The following is a 13,419-nucleotide window of genomic DNA, read 5'->3' as shown; positions in this document are numbered from 1 at the left end:
TCATTATCTCTCCTGGACTTGCCGCCAAAAGTGGGGGCTGGGTCCAGGGGGCGGGCATCTCCACTAGCTGGAGTGCCCTGGGGCATTGTAACACGAAGCTTGAGCCTTTGAAGCTCACTGCTAGGTGTTACAGTTCCTGCAGGGGGGAGGTGTGAAGCACCTCCACCCAGAGCAGGCTTTGTTTCTGTCCTCAGAGAGCACAAAGGCTCTCACCGCATGAGGTCAGAAACTCGTCTCTCAGCAGCAGGCTGGCAGAGACCAGTCAGTACTGCACTGAACAATTGGGTAAAATACAGGGGGTATCTCTAAGATGCCCTCTGTGTGCATTTTTTTATAAATCCAACACTGGCATTAGTGTGGGTTTATTATTCCGAGAAGTTTGGTGCCAAACTTCCCAGTATTCAGTGTAGCCATTATGGAGCTGTGGAGTTCGTTTTTGACAGACTCCCAGGCCATATACTCTTATGGCTACCCTGCACTTACAATGTCTAAGGTTTTGCTTAGACACTGTAGGGGCATCACTTAAAGTCTAACAATGGACTATGGTAATGGACTGTACCACAGCATCTCTCAAATTCAAACCTCAGCAGCAAGACCAATTCTACAAGTAAAGATACAAACCCACATCTTCAATTAATTTTTTTTAAATCCTTTTTATTGGTATTTAACAATATAAAACATTTTTGGTATGGTCCATTCCACGTTGTTTATACAGCATTGCAAAGGAATTTATTTCCATCTCTATTGTCCTGAAGGATCTGCATGCATTATCGGTCATAACAGGATCTTCATTCAAGTTATGATACATCACTGACAGAGCAATGGTAAAGGTCCTAAAGAAATCCTTGCAGACAAAACTCACCAAATATCACCAACCCAGGAACTAGTGTTCAAAGCTTGCACCATGTCTAACAATTCCAGTGTACATCAAAAAAACATTGGTGGCACTAATTTCTCTGTACAGCCTGACAAAATATGGGATTCCCTCCCAACAATGATATGAGGCTCTATGAACAACCTATCAAGTTTAAGTTTATTGGCACGGTTAATTGAAACCATCGCAATTCAAACATACATATTTGTATAAATAAATAGTGCTTGTGCTTGTTTAAACTAAAACTTATTACAATAAATTTGTACATAGCTAAAACGTTCTCCACTGATTCCACCCTTACTCTTAGTCTTGAATTTTGTGCTTTCTTACGGCCATTCAGAACTATGATTGTAGACGAGTGGCACTCAGGGAATATTAAAAGTTATTAACACTAAGTTATGCCTAAGACTGTTTTCTGGCTGCAGTTAACCTATTAAGAGATTTACTAACATAAAATGATAGCCCATGTACGCTTCGCTAGACTTTATTCTATAGTTCTTTCTGGGCCTGTACCATAAATGTGGTCCCTTGACAAGAAAACGGGATTGAGAGACCGCTGAGCCAACTGATGATGGCCAGCCTGCATGAGCGTATGTTCAATGTCCTAAAAGTGTTTTCCAGATACAATGTCCTGAAACCTAGCAATGCCAGGCACACACAAAAAATGTGTTATAGTGAGTGCAGAATGTGTTGAATCTTCTTGTGTCCATGAAGGGACCATGTCTTTCGTTTCCATCAACCCAAATCAAAAGAGCATGAACTGGTATTTCAGCAACTGACTGAAGGATGCTGCTAGGTATTCCTGTGTTCGTAAGCTTTTGTATGATGTTATTACAATCCAGGCGTGCTGTCTTCTTGCCAATTTTTGTTTGTCAGAATTTAAAGACTTTATCTTGGTAACAGCATTTGCCTTCTGATAAAAGTCCTTTTTGCCCATGTTGTGCTCCCAGGCTTCTGGCAGACCTAGCACTTTACTACAGTTGTTTAAATGCTGACCCCAGGTGCCTTTGTCGTTGTGGCGCTCCTCGATTTTTATCCAACCTAAGTTATTTAAGGTGCCAATCTCTGCTGCGCGCATCCTCCAGCATAATTTGATGAAGGCACATTTATTCTGAAATTCATAGTTTTTCAGACCCAATTCTAGGCGGGCCTGGGCTGGAGATGCTGGTCGTGGAATGCGAAAAACTGTTTTGTAGGCCTCTGTCTGGACTTGATTGAATAAAGCTGCCTCCTTCCCCAGTATGATTTCGGCGCCATAAGTGACGGTGGGCATTAACCGTGCTGCCATGACTGAGAGCAGGTGATAGTATGACGGGCAGCTCAATTTTTGTTTTAGTACTTTAAAGCCATAGGTCAATTAAAGGGCTTTAGCTTGAGCAACAGCAAGCTGTGGCTTGGAAGTCAAGAGGCGATCCATGGTGAATCCCAAATATTTGTAGGAGGGGGCAACCTTCACCCGGGTTCCATTTATGAACTATGAAGCAGACTTCATGTCTACTAAACGTCTGCATACTGTAGCCATGCTATTCCTTTCTTGGCCAGTACTGGCGGATGGCTGTTTACAGGTGCTAGAGCCTCGGCTAGGTCAGCAAGATATAAATTGAACAGCGTAGGAGCTAATACACACCTTTGTTTTAGTCCTTTTGCAGTTAATATTCTGCTGGTAAGGTGTCCACCTTCTCCGATTTTTACTTGCGCCCAAGTGCCTGTGTACAAGTCCATCATTGCGTTGAGGAGGCTGCAGGGTAAGCCCCATCCTTTCAGTTTCTCCCATAGACGGGTTCTTGGGACACAATCAAAAGCTGCCTTTAGATCAATAAAGCATGCAAATAGCCTTTTCTTCTTAAGCCTGGCTTTGTTTCCCAGCAGAGCTAGGGTAGTCAGGTTAGTGGAGGCTCCCATTCCTGTTCTGAAACATGTTTGGCATTGTGGAATTAGATGTTTATCATTAATCCTTTCTACTAGTTGTTGCAGTAAACAGGCTGCATAGAGTTTTGCTTCCACGTCTATTAATGCTATTAGCCTGTAGTTTGAAGGGCTTGCGGGGTTGCCTGCTTTGTATATTGGATGAATAATACTTCATTTCCATGCATCTGGTAGACCCGTGGTGCCCTGGAGGTCATTAAAAAGCAGTGTCATATAGTGTGCCCAGAATGAAGGGTTTCCTCTAAACAAAGCGTTCGGAATTCCATTCTGGCCGGCTGCCCCTTCCAGTTTTAAATTCTTGATAAGGCTTGTCAGCTTTTCGATGTCAATGCTCGTTAGTGTGTACTTTTGTTCATTTTCGTTTGGAGGTGAATCAGTTTGTGTTATCATTCTGAAGCCAAAGTTAATCTTACTTGAGTCAGTGGTTGCCTGAGTGGCCTCCTCCTTCTTATGATGCTCTTTGAGTGAGAACATAGTTTGTATGTAGGCTTCCCATGCTGCCGTGTCCATACCGGCATTCGTGTGTCAATGTTTTCCCTGATTTAGTCCGTTTATCAGTTCCCAGAACTTTTTATTATTTTTCTGCTAATTGGACATGAGCAGCTTGGCCCATAAATCCTCATGATACCTCAGTTTTGCCATCCAGCAATTTTTCTTGTATTTGGCTCTTAGCTCAGGCAGCCTTGTGTTGTCAGATTTCCTTCCACAGCGTGTGTCCCACAGGGCTTTTTTTAATTCTCTAGAGACTTGATTTTTCTGATTACACAGAGTTTTGTTAAACCATGGCTTTTCTGCTCTGCCGCTCTTAACTTTGTTTTTTGTCTATATGACCGAGATTGGGAGATGTTTTTTGATGGAAAATTTAAGGAATCACACAAGTGCATCCAAGCGGTCACTCGTTCTCCTGGAGGATGATCTTGTTCCGGCATTCTTAGTGTTTCTTTAAGCTCATTAATTGTGCTGGCACTGCGGTACACTTCTTCCATTACTATTTCAAGGCCCGGCCCCCGCCATTTCAGTTTTTTTGTATCATAAGTCACTGGGGCTGAAATTATAATATTAGCGGAGGGTAGCCAGCTCCAATTATTCCGGATCTTGATGAGTTGTGGGAAGTGGTCGCTCTCAGTGCGTTCTTGGATCCTATATGATGAAACTAATAGCAGTGCAGATTCATTTATAAATGTGAAGTCAATGTTGGATTTTTTTGTACCACTTAAGAAGGTTACCTGTGCAGATGAAAAATCCTCGGGGGGAGGCGTCAGGAGACACAATCCCAGGATTTCAAGCTTTGTGTGCGCGCTTGTTCCATTAAGAGGTTTTGTGCTGCCCTGTCTCAAATCGAGGTTGAAATCACCGGACGGAATGAGGATTGTATCCTTATTTTACTTCTGCAGCATTTTCACAATGCGGATCATTATGTCCATGTTTTCTATGTATTGCTTTTTATTAGGGTGAATATATACATTGATCAGAAGTAAGGTTCTATTGTTGCCTGATGGAGTCCAGTGTTTCAACATGATCGGTAGCAGCCAGTCAATTACCAGGTCGATCTGTTTGGTCACCCAGTTGATTTTCGTGGAGCAGTATGCTGTGAGGTCCCCCTAGGGGTGTCCGTGTCTTTGAGGTTGTTTTGCAGAGACGTCTATCCCCGAATATCCAGAAATTTGTATTGGCTCCCTGCACCATGTTTCCTGCAACATGATGATTTCAAACTGCTGTAGGAAACTCAAGGCCGCCTTGTCAGTGACCAGGTTTTTTAGACCGTGGGTGTTCCAGGAGCATATATGGATGTTATCTGGGTTTCCGTCAGGACCAATTGTAATTATTGTCGTTTAAAGTTTGCCTTCCAGCCTGTTTGGCTGTTGAGGGCATGCCGATGAGTTCTGTTTATGCGTGCCATGATGAAGCAAGCTTTGATGTTTTACTATTGTTAAGTGTTCCAAATTACTTGGGGAGGTTTCTACTCCCACGGCCCCTTTTAAAATTGAACTGCCCTTCTTTTGTTGCTGTATCAGAAGATTAGGGTATCTGGGCGGATATAATTTTTGCAGAACGATGCCCTGTGCGCTGAACGTGTCTTCATATGCTAATATTTGGTCAATTATAGCAGACGTGGCCCAGGATGTCAGCGTAGCCTCTTTGTCTTTGTTGTTTGGGTGTGGAATGAACTCAACAGTCATCAGGTCTATTGTTGAGATGTGAGCCAAGGGGTGAATCTCATTTAATAACTTCAGTATGGTACCTCTATTTAGTATGTCAAAGCCCCCTTCGAATCATAACAATTCCTAAAGAAATCCTTGCAGACAAAACTCACCAAATATCACCAACCCAGGAACTAATGTTCCAAGCTTGCACTGTGTCTAACAATTCCAGTGTACAACAAAAAAAAAAACATTGGTGGCACTAATTTCTCTGTACAGCCTGACAAAATATGGGATTCCCTCCCAGCAATGATAAGAGCCACTATGAACTACCTAGAATTTAGAGGAATGGTTAAGAGCTGGTTTTTACTAATGTGATGACAGATACACAAGGACTATTTTTCCAAGACCTAAGGAGAACATCTCAACACTACTATAGGACAAACACCTTCCCAAAGGTCTTGTCGGAGCAGAACATAAACAGATATCCCCGGACTACCTATCCGGGCAAAATTCCCACAAGTGACCCTCATTATGAGTTGGTTGGAGCTGTGTTCCTGGAGAGGTTGAAGATTGGGGAGAGGGGTGATTATCACTCCAATCAACTACAAAACTACACGTTTTCAGGTGTCTCCTATACTGAAATTATTAGGTCAAACTCCATACCTGATCATTCTGGGCCAATGGTCCCTTGACACAGGGACTTTGGAGGAGCTGCTGGGAGCTGCTGTACCTGGTCCATTCCCAACCTTTGCTTCAAGAGTTCCCTCTGCCTGCACTCACACAAACTGCACAAACTGTTGAAAGCCCTGACTTATCTCCAGGTAGCTCTGTGTTCAATTCTCTACCTTGTGACAGCTGGTTCTCGGTTCAATTTTCCAGCTTGTGACAGCACTGTTGGGTTAAGCACCTGCCATACTAAGTTTTGACTTTCGTTCATCTGCTTTCCCAGCCAGACCCATGTCTTTTCCAACATCTGGAAAAATCTGAACTTTAGTGTTACGGAAAAATACAGGATCTATTTTAATTTTAACTGCCTGCAATTTCTTTTGCCTGTATCTTCTCTTCCTCTGCATAGCTTGTGTAAAATAATGGAAAAGCATGAGTACAGCATCTTCTTATTGGAGCGTATCTCTCACTTTGGCATCCTGCAAAATGGCATCTCTTCCTATACTTCAACTGGTGGAAAATTATAGCTCATGTGAAGTGGGGGCGAGGTAGTCCCTCGTTTTTGGTGGTGCAACAGATAAACTCTACGCCCTTCCAATTGTGAAGCTGTTGGTCAAACCTTTGGGTTTCAGGATGCGTGTAGTCCGCTGTTCCTGAAATAGTTCATTGCACTCTCCTGCTTTCTCACAATACCACCATATTACAATTTTCCTGAGCAATCTGCCATCATCATCTAGTCTTCACATTTACATCGGAGTGTTTGACACTTTGCCAAGGTCCACACATTCTAAGTTAAGATATATGGCAACCACATTCATTTTGTTCTCCAGTAAGGTATTTAGATTCAATACTGTCCTTAGTTCAACTTCTAAAGAGCATGTTTCACCTGATTGTGATCTTTCAGGATGGGAATATGATTCTGAGAAGCATGTAGGTACAGAGAATGGCCTAGTTCTGGTATATTTATCCTTTTTATTCACTTGTGAGGGTTTGTGATGTTTGCCCTTGACCATGACCGTGTTTGGATTCTGTACACAATTGTTTCACTAGCATTATGGCTCTATTTGTTCCATTGCACAATTGAATGTGGTTTCTTTGGTGTTGGCAGCATATTCACTCAGGATTTTACAAAAACAGGACACCAATTTCAGTCTATGTAGGACCAGTATACATTAGGGCCAAAGTTCTGGAGGGACTTGTGATAAGCAAGCCTGAGTGCATGAGCACTCCAGTGGTGCCTCTTCAACATATAAACATGCCAACAGCTGTCCTTAAATGGACGTTTGCCGCTTTGATTCATGGGACGCTCGTAAAGCTGTAACATGGAGTAAATGTGTTGCTTTTATGGCACACTTGCAGAAATTAAGCACCTTGCAAATTTAGAAATTACAAACTGAACGTAAAAAGATGGAAGAAGAGAACAGAAATAAACTGTTTATTGTGCATCTATGTAAACCGATTATCATGAGAGGGCAACTCAATAGTATGTATACTAACAGAGGAGAACTGGCTTTCCTTTACCTGAAACTGTATTCTTATTCTGCTGGTGACAAAGTGACCACACATCTAGGTCGCCAACTATAGAGGAAAATAGAAGAAATATGTTAATGAAATTGAAACAGCTTAAGGAGATTTGATTCATAGTGAAAAACAAACCTTAAGAGTTTGCGAAATACCGCAGCCCCCTATGTGACTCAGGAACATTTTCTTATGCCTTTTAGACACAATACCACACCAGAAGGCAGCAAGATAACCTAGCATCCCCTATCGCTGAAGAAACAAGATAAGCAATTAAAGCCTTGAAAGCAAATAGAGTTGTGGGTCCTGATGGCTTCATGTAGAACTTTCATAAAACCTATGATTCAACTAATAACCAAATTAACTAATCTCTTTAGTTATTTGACCAAGCATCTAAAAATCCCTCTGTAGGTAAAGCAGTAATCAGTCATTCCTAAGATAGGCAAAAAGACCAGCTTTTCTCTTCCTACACACCCAAAACCGTTCTGAATATCTTAGGCAATAGATTAGAGATTCCTTCTGAACATGTTTCACACAGACCAAATGGCTTCATAGCTGGCAGAAACATTACATTGGAAGACATGTGGACCACTTAGTCAAAAATTCAGCAATATTGCTGTTTTTAGCGTGTGGACTGGGCCGTTCCAACTGTTGTCATGTAAACAAAGAGATCTGGCACACATATTTGTCAATGAACATGGCTAATTACCACGAACCTTTGGTCAAAATAGCACTGAAAAGACTATCCCAACAGGGTCATCTCATATCTCTTTTCCTAGCTGCCCTTATAAATCCAGAGGCCTAGCACTTAAGGCAGTCTAAGAATATGTAGGGAATAACTCTATGATCAATGAGTTTATATATGTTAGAAATAGGGTCTTTAGTTGGCAGTGGTTTGCACCCTGTCCAAGTAGGGACCCTCATTCTAGTCAGGGTAAGGAAGTCACACAGAGAAGATAACCCCTGCTCACCCTCTTGGTAAAGTATTTGTACACACACATACATACACAGTAAAAACACCACAAAGGAGCTCCACACCAGTTTAGAAAAATAGACAGTATTTATCCGAGTAAAATAAGATCAAAACAACAAAAATCCAAAATAAACAAGATACAAACTTACAAAGATTAAATCTTAGTTAAGCTCTTAAAAACATAATAATAGCTTCAACTGGGGGTATTACGACATCTTGACAGAGTCGTTTCCAACAGTCCGATGCCACTCGCGAAGGAGTGCAGACCACAAGTACAGTACCTTGGAAGACGATGAGGAAGCAAAGATGTTGCACAGAGTGGGAGAGGTGACGGGTTGCTGAAGCCAGTGCAGCATTGGTTCCTTACTGCTTCCGAGGAGGTGAGGCATTGGTTCCTTACTGCTAGGCAGGGGAGGGGAGGTATTGGTTCCTTGCAGTTGCAGGGTAGGTGATGCAGCGTTGGTGGTGAGACTTCAGTTACTTACAACAAAGCGGGGTTGATGAATCCAGCATGTCAAATGCGAGGCGTCAACTTTGCAGTGTCACAATCACACTACGGGGCCACAGGTGCTGTGCAGAGTCCGGTGCCACGAACGCCAGTGACACAGCATTCTATGGGACTTCGGAGACGCGGCAACAGGCCTGCCGCATCGGTGGTGGTCGTTGCAATTAGCTGGGACCACAGTTCCAGTGCAGGCAGCCTGTGTGGATCAGACAGTGGCTCAAGTTCCAAGTCGCTCTGGAGTTGATGTGCTTCGTTTCTTCTTAATTGCACCAGAACTCACTCCCAAGGGCTCAGAAACTGGATTTGGCAACCACTTGGCAATTCAGGACTCTCAGCAAGAGAGCCCATGTGCTGCAGATGAAGTCTTTGATGTTCCTGAGACTTTGTAACAGGAGGCAAGCTCATTCCAAGCCCTTGGAGAACCTTTGTAAGCAGGATGTAGAAAGCAAGGTCCAGTCCTTTCACTCCCAGGACAGAAGCAGCAGGCCAGCACAGCAAAGCAACAGGCAGAGTGGCAGTCTCTACTACAGAATCCAGCTCTTCTTCCTGGCTGAATGTCCTCAGTTCAGAAGGATTCTAACCATGTGGTGTCAGAGATCCAGTATTGTAGGAAAGTTCCATCTTGCCTGGCATGTTACCCCCATTGTTACTTGTATGTCAGTTTATTTTTACCTGTGTCACTGGGATCCTGCTAGCCAGGACCCCAGTGCTCACAGTTTGTGGCCTATATGTGTTCCCTGTGTGGTGCCTAACTGGATCACTGAGGCTCTGCTAACCAAAATCTCAGTGTTTATGCTCTCTCTGCTTTTAAAATTGTCACTGCAGGCTAGTGACCATTTTACCACACTGGAACACCCTTATAGTTCCTAGTATATGGTACCTAGGTACCCAGGGTATTGGGGTTCCAGGAGTTCACTATGAGCTGCAGCATTTCTTTTGCCACTCATAGGGAGCTCAGACAATTCTTACACAGGACTGCCACTGCAGCCTGGGTGAAATAATGTCTACATTATTTCACAGCCATTTTACACTGCACTTAAGTAACTTATAAGTCACCTATATGTCGAACCCTCACTTGGTGAAGGTTAGGTGCAAAGTTACTAAGTGTGAGGGCACCCTGGCACTAGCCAAGGTGCCCCCACATTGTTCAGGGCAATTTCCCAAACTTTGTGAGTGCGGGGACAGCATTACACGCATGCACTACATATAGGTCAATACCTATATGTAGCTTCACAATGGTAACTCCCAACATGGCCATATAACATGTCTAAGATCATGGAATTGTCCCCCCAAGACAAATATGGTATTGAGGTGCCATTCCCATGCATCCCCTGGGCTCCAGCATGGACCCCGGGTACTGCCAAACTAGCTCTCTGGGGTTTTCTCTGCAGCTACCGCTGCTGCCAAGCCTCAGACAGGTTTCTGCCCTCCTGGGGTCTGGGCAGCCCAGTCCCAGGAAGGCAGAACAAAGGATTTCCTCTTAGAGAGAGTGTTACACTCTCTCCCTTTGGAAATAGGTGTTAAGGGCTGGGGAGGAGTAGTCTCCCCCTGCCTCTGGAAATGCTTTGAAGGGCACAGACAGTGCCCTCCTTGCATAAGACAGTCTACACTGATTCAGGGAGCCCCCAGCCCCTGCTCTGGTGCAAAACTGGACAAAGGAAAGGGGAGTGACCTAATCCTGCCGGCTTTCTCGACTGTTTCCAGGTGGTGCATTCTCTGAGGGCTGTCTGCCTTCACCCTGCACTGGAAGTCAAGAAGAACACTCCCGTGGGTCGACGGAATCTTCCCCCTGCTAACGCAGGCACCAAACTTCTGCATCACCGGTCCTCTCGGTCCCCTCTCATCTTGACGAGTGTGGTCCCGGAACACAGGAGCTGGATCCAAGTAACCCCAACAGTCCTGTGGTCCTTCTGTCCAAATTTGGTGGAGGTAAATCCTTGCCTTCCCATGCCAGACAGTAATCCTGTGTACTGCGTGATCTGCAGCTGCTTGGGCTTTTGTGCACTTTTGCAAGGATTCCTTTGTGCACAGCAGAGCCCAGGTCCCCAGCACTCCGTCCTGCACTGCTCAACTCGCTGAGTTGACTACCGGCTTTGTGGGACCCTCTTTTGTTGTGTTGAGACAACCGCTGTGCTCAGATTTCTTGAACACATGTTCAAGTGCTTCCTTGGATGCTACCTGCTTCTGCAAGGGCTCTCTCTCTTGCTAAGCACCCCCTCTGTTTCCTCCTCCAAGGGGCGACCTCCTGGTCCTTCCGGGGCCCGGGCAGCACCCATAATCTTCAACCACGACTCTTGCAGCTAGCCAGGCTTGTTTGCAGTCTTTCTGCGTGGAAACAACTCTGCATCCTTCAGCACGCCGTGGGACATCTTCTAGCTAAAGGGGAAGTTCCTGGCACCTTCCGTTGTTGCAGAATCTTTGGCTTCTTCTACCTGGAGGCAGAAACTTAATCTGGGGTTTAGTGGGCTCCTGCCTCCCCGGGACACTTGCGTGACTCTTGGACTTGGTCCCCTTCCTTTGCAGGTCCTCAGGTCCAATAATCCGTCTTCAGTGCTTTGCAGTGAGTTGTTGTCTTAGCAGAATCCCCTATCTCGACTTTACTGTCTTTCTGGGGTAGTAGGATAACTTTACTCCTACTTTTCAGGGTCTTGGGGTGGGGTATATTGGACACCCTTAGTGTTTTCTTACACTCCCAGCGACCCTCTACACACTACACTAGGCCTGGGGTCCCTAAGTGGTTCGCATTCCACTTTTGGAGTATATGGTTTGTGTTGCCCCTAGGCCTATTGTGTCCTATTGCATTCTATTGTATTCTACAGTGGTTGCACTACTTTTCTATCTGTTTACTTACCTGATTTTGGTTTGTGTGTATATTTTGTGTATTTTATTTACCTACTAAGGGAGTATATCCTCTGAGATATTTTGGCATATTGTCACTAAAATAAAGTACCTTTATTTTGGTAATTCTGAGTATTGTGTTTCATAAGATATAAGTGGTATAGTAGGAGCTTTGCATGTCTCCTAGTTCAGCCTAAGCTGCTCTGCTATAGCTACCTCTATCAGCCTAAGCTGCTAGAACACTACTAATCTACTAATAAGGGGTTACTGGACCTGGCACAAGGTGTAAGTATTATCAGGTACCCACTATAAGCAAGGCCAGCCTCCTACAAGTATGTATACCTATTTCTGTCTTTCAAGTAGGCAAACTTCAAAGAGAAGTCTTTCTAGTGCACAATACCCTGCCTTTCCCTGACCCCAGACACACTCCATGGGGTCGGAGAATGATTTGTGTGAGGACAGGCATACCCCTATTCAAGAGCAGGTGTCAGCTCCTCCACCACTCTAGGTCAGGAAGACCCATCAGTCTGGTGATGGGCCATCAGTAAATGCAGGAACACCTCAGCTCCCTTTGTGTGACTATCAAGAGTGAATCAGGGGTGTGGAATTTATTAAAATATCTACTTGCCCAGGGGACAGGTTGCTTCTCAAATCTACTTGTCCTGTAAAAAGATCTACTTGTCCCTTTGGTGCCATGTAGTGTGGCGACAAATTATGGCAGCAATCTCATTATGTAAGAGCTCTGATAATAGCCTCTCTGATTATGCCAGGGCTACTAACATAGTAGTGCTTGAATACTTGCAGTTTCAATCCCTACTGTAGCAATTTCCTTATTTTTCCACCTTTCTGCAGATCTGCATACTGGGGCTGGAGGAAGCAGTAAGCAATAGTTCCAGGGCTGGAATGCCTTTGAGTCTGCAAACCTACTAACCTGCATGTTTTAAAGATTTTCACCAGCTTCTCTCTAATATTTTCCCATAATAAGAAAGGTTGGACATTTACTCCTGACAATGGCAGAATTAGAACTTCTTCCAGGGTTGGGAAGAAAGTGGCTGGAGGGAAAATGAACTTGCAAATGCTCAATAGATTTTCACATGAGCAAATCTACACATCGTATTTACCCATGCTAAAATACAGTTCACAAATATTTTATAGGGGTACGACATATACCATCGGTGCACTTTTGTGACTTTCTTAAAGAATTTGGGGCCACATGTCAGTAGGTTCAGATTTGCGACCCGCAAATTGCGAGTCAGAGAGACTCGCAATTTGCGAGTCGCAAATCCGAATGTAGGATGGTGTCCCTGACACCATCTGTGATTCGCAAGGGTTTCGCAAATGCCCACCTCATGAATAATCATGAGGTGGGTCGCAATTTGTGACCCCCTTGCGAATGGCGGCCCTCACAGGGATGGTGGCCTGCTGGAGACAGCAGACCACCATGTCTGTGACTGCTTTTTAATAAAGCAGTTTTTTTGTTTTTTTTGTAATGCAGTCCGTTTTCCTTAAAGGAAAATGAGATGCATTACAAAAACGAAAAATGAAACGTTTTCGTTTCAATTTTTCAGAGCAGGCAGTGTTCCGCAGGACCCCACTGCCTGCTCTGAAAAAATGTTTACAGTGACATTCACAATGGGGAAGGGGTCCCATGGGGACCTCTTCCCTTTAGCGAGAGTGTTAGCACCCATTTGAAATGAGTGCAAACTGCGATTGGTTTGCGCCCGCGTTCGCGGTCACAAAACAATCCTACATTGCACTGCGAGTCGCAATTAGGAAGGGAACACCCCTTCCTAATTGCGAGTCGCAAACCTGTTTTGCGATTCGGTAACCAGGTTACCGAATCGCAAAACTGGGTTTGTGCATCGCAATGTGCTTTTTGCACGCCGCAAACAGCGAAAGTCGCTGTTTGCCACATGCAAAAAGCTACCTACATGTGGGTCTTGGTCCCTAATTAAGTCTGGTGTTAACAAAACAT

At 44.3% G+C, this 13,419-nt stretch overlaps 1 long non-coding RNA gene across 1 annotated transcript in view; it reads right to left on the bottom strand.

Moving 5' to 3' along the window:
• Nucleotides 1-13,419, bottom strand: part of LOC138301986 (uncharacterized) — a 78,406-nt gene that overhangs the window by 57,158 nt on the left and 7,829 nt on the right. The window contains exon 2 of the long non-coding RNA XR_011205206.1: nt 7,132-7,188. This is a non-coding gene — a long non-coding RNA (uncharacterized lncRNA). The remainder of the gene's footprint in view (nt 1-7,131; nt 7,189-13,419) is intronic.

The sequence above is a fragment of the Pleurodeles waltl genome, chromosome 6 (genome assembly GCF_031143425.1).
Source record: "Pleurodeles waltl isolate 20211129_DDA chromosome 6, aPleWal1.hap1.20221129, whole genome shotgun sequence".
NCBI classification, from domain to species: Eukaryota; Metazoa; Chordata; class Amphibia; order Caudata; family Salamandridae; genus Pleurodeles; species Pleurodeles waltl.
Note: the sequence above shows the minus strand (reverse complement) of the source record. Positions and strands in the feature narration are given on the sequence as shown.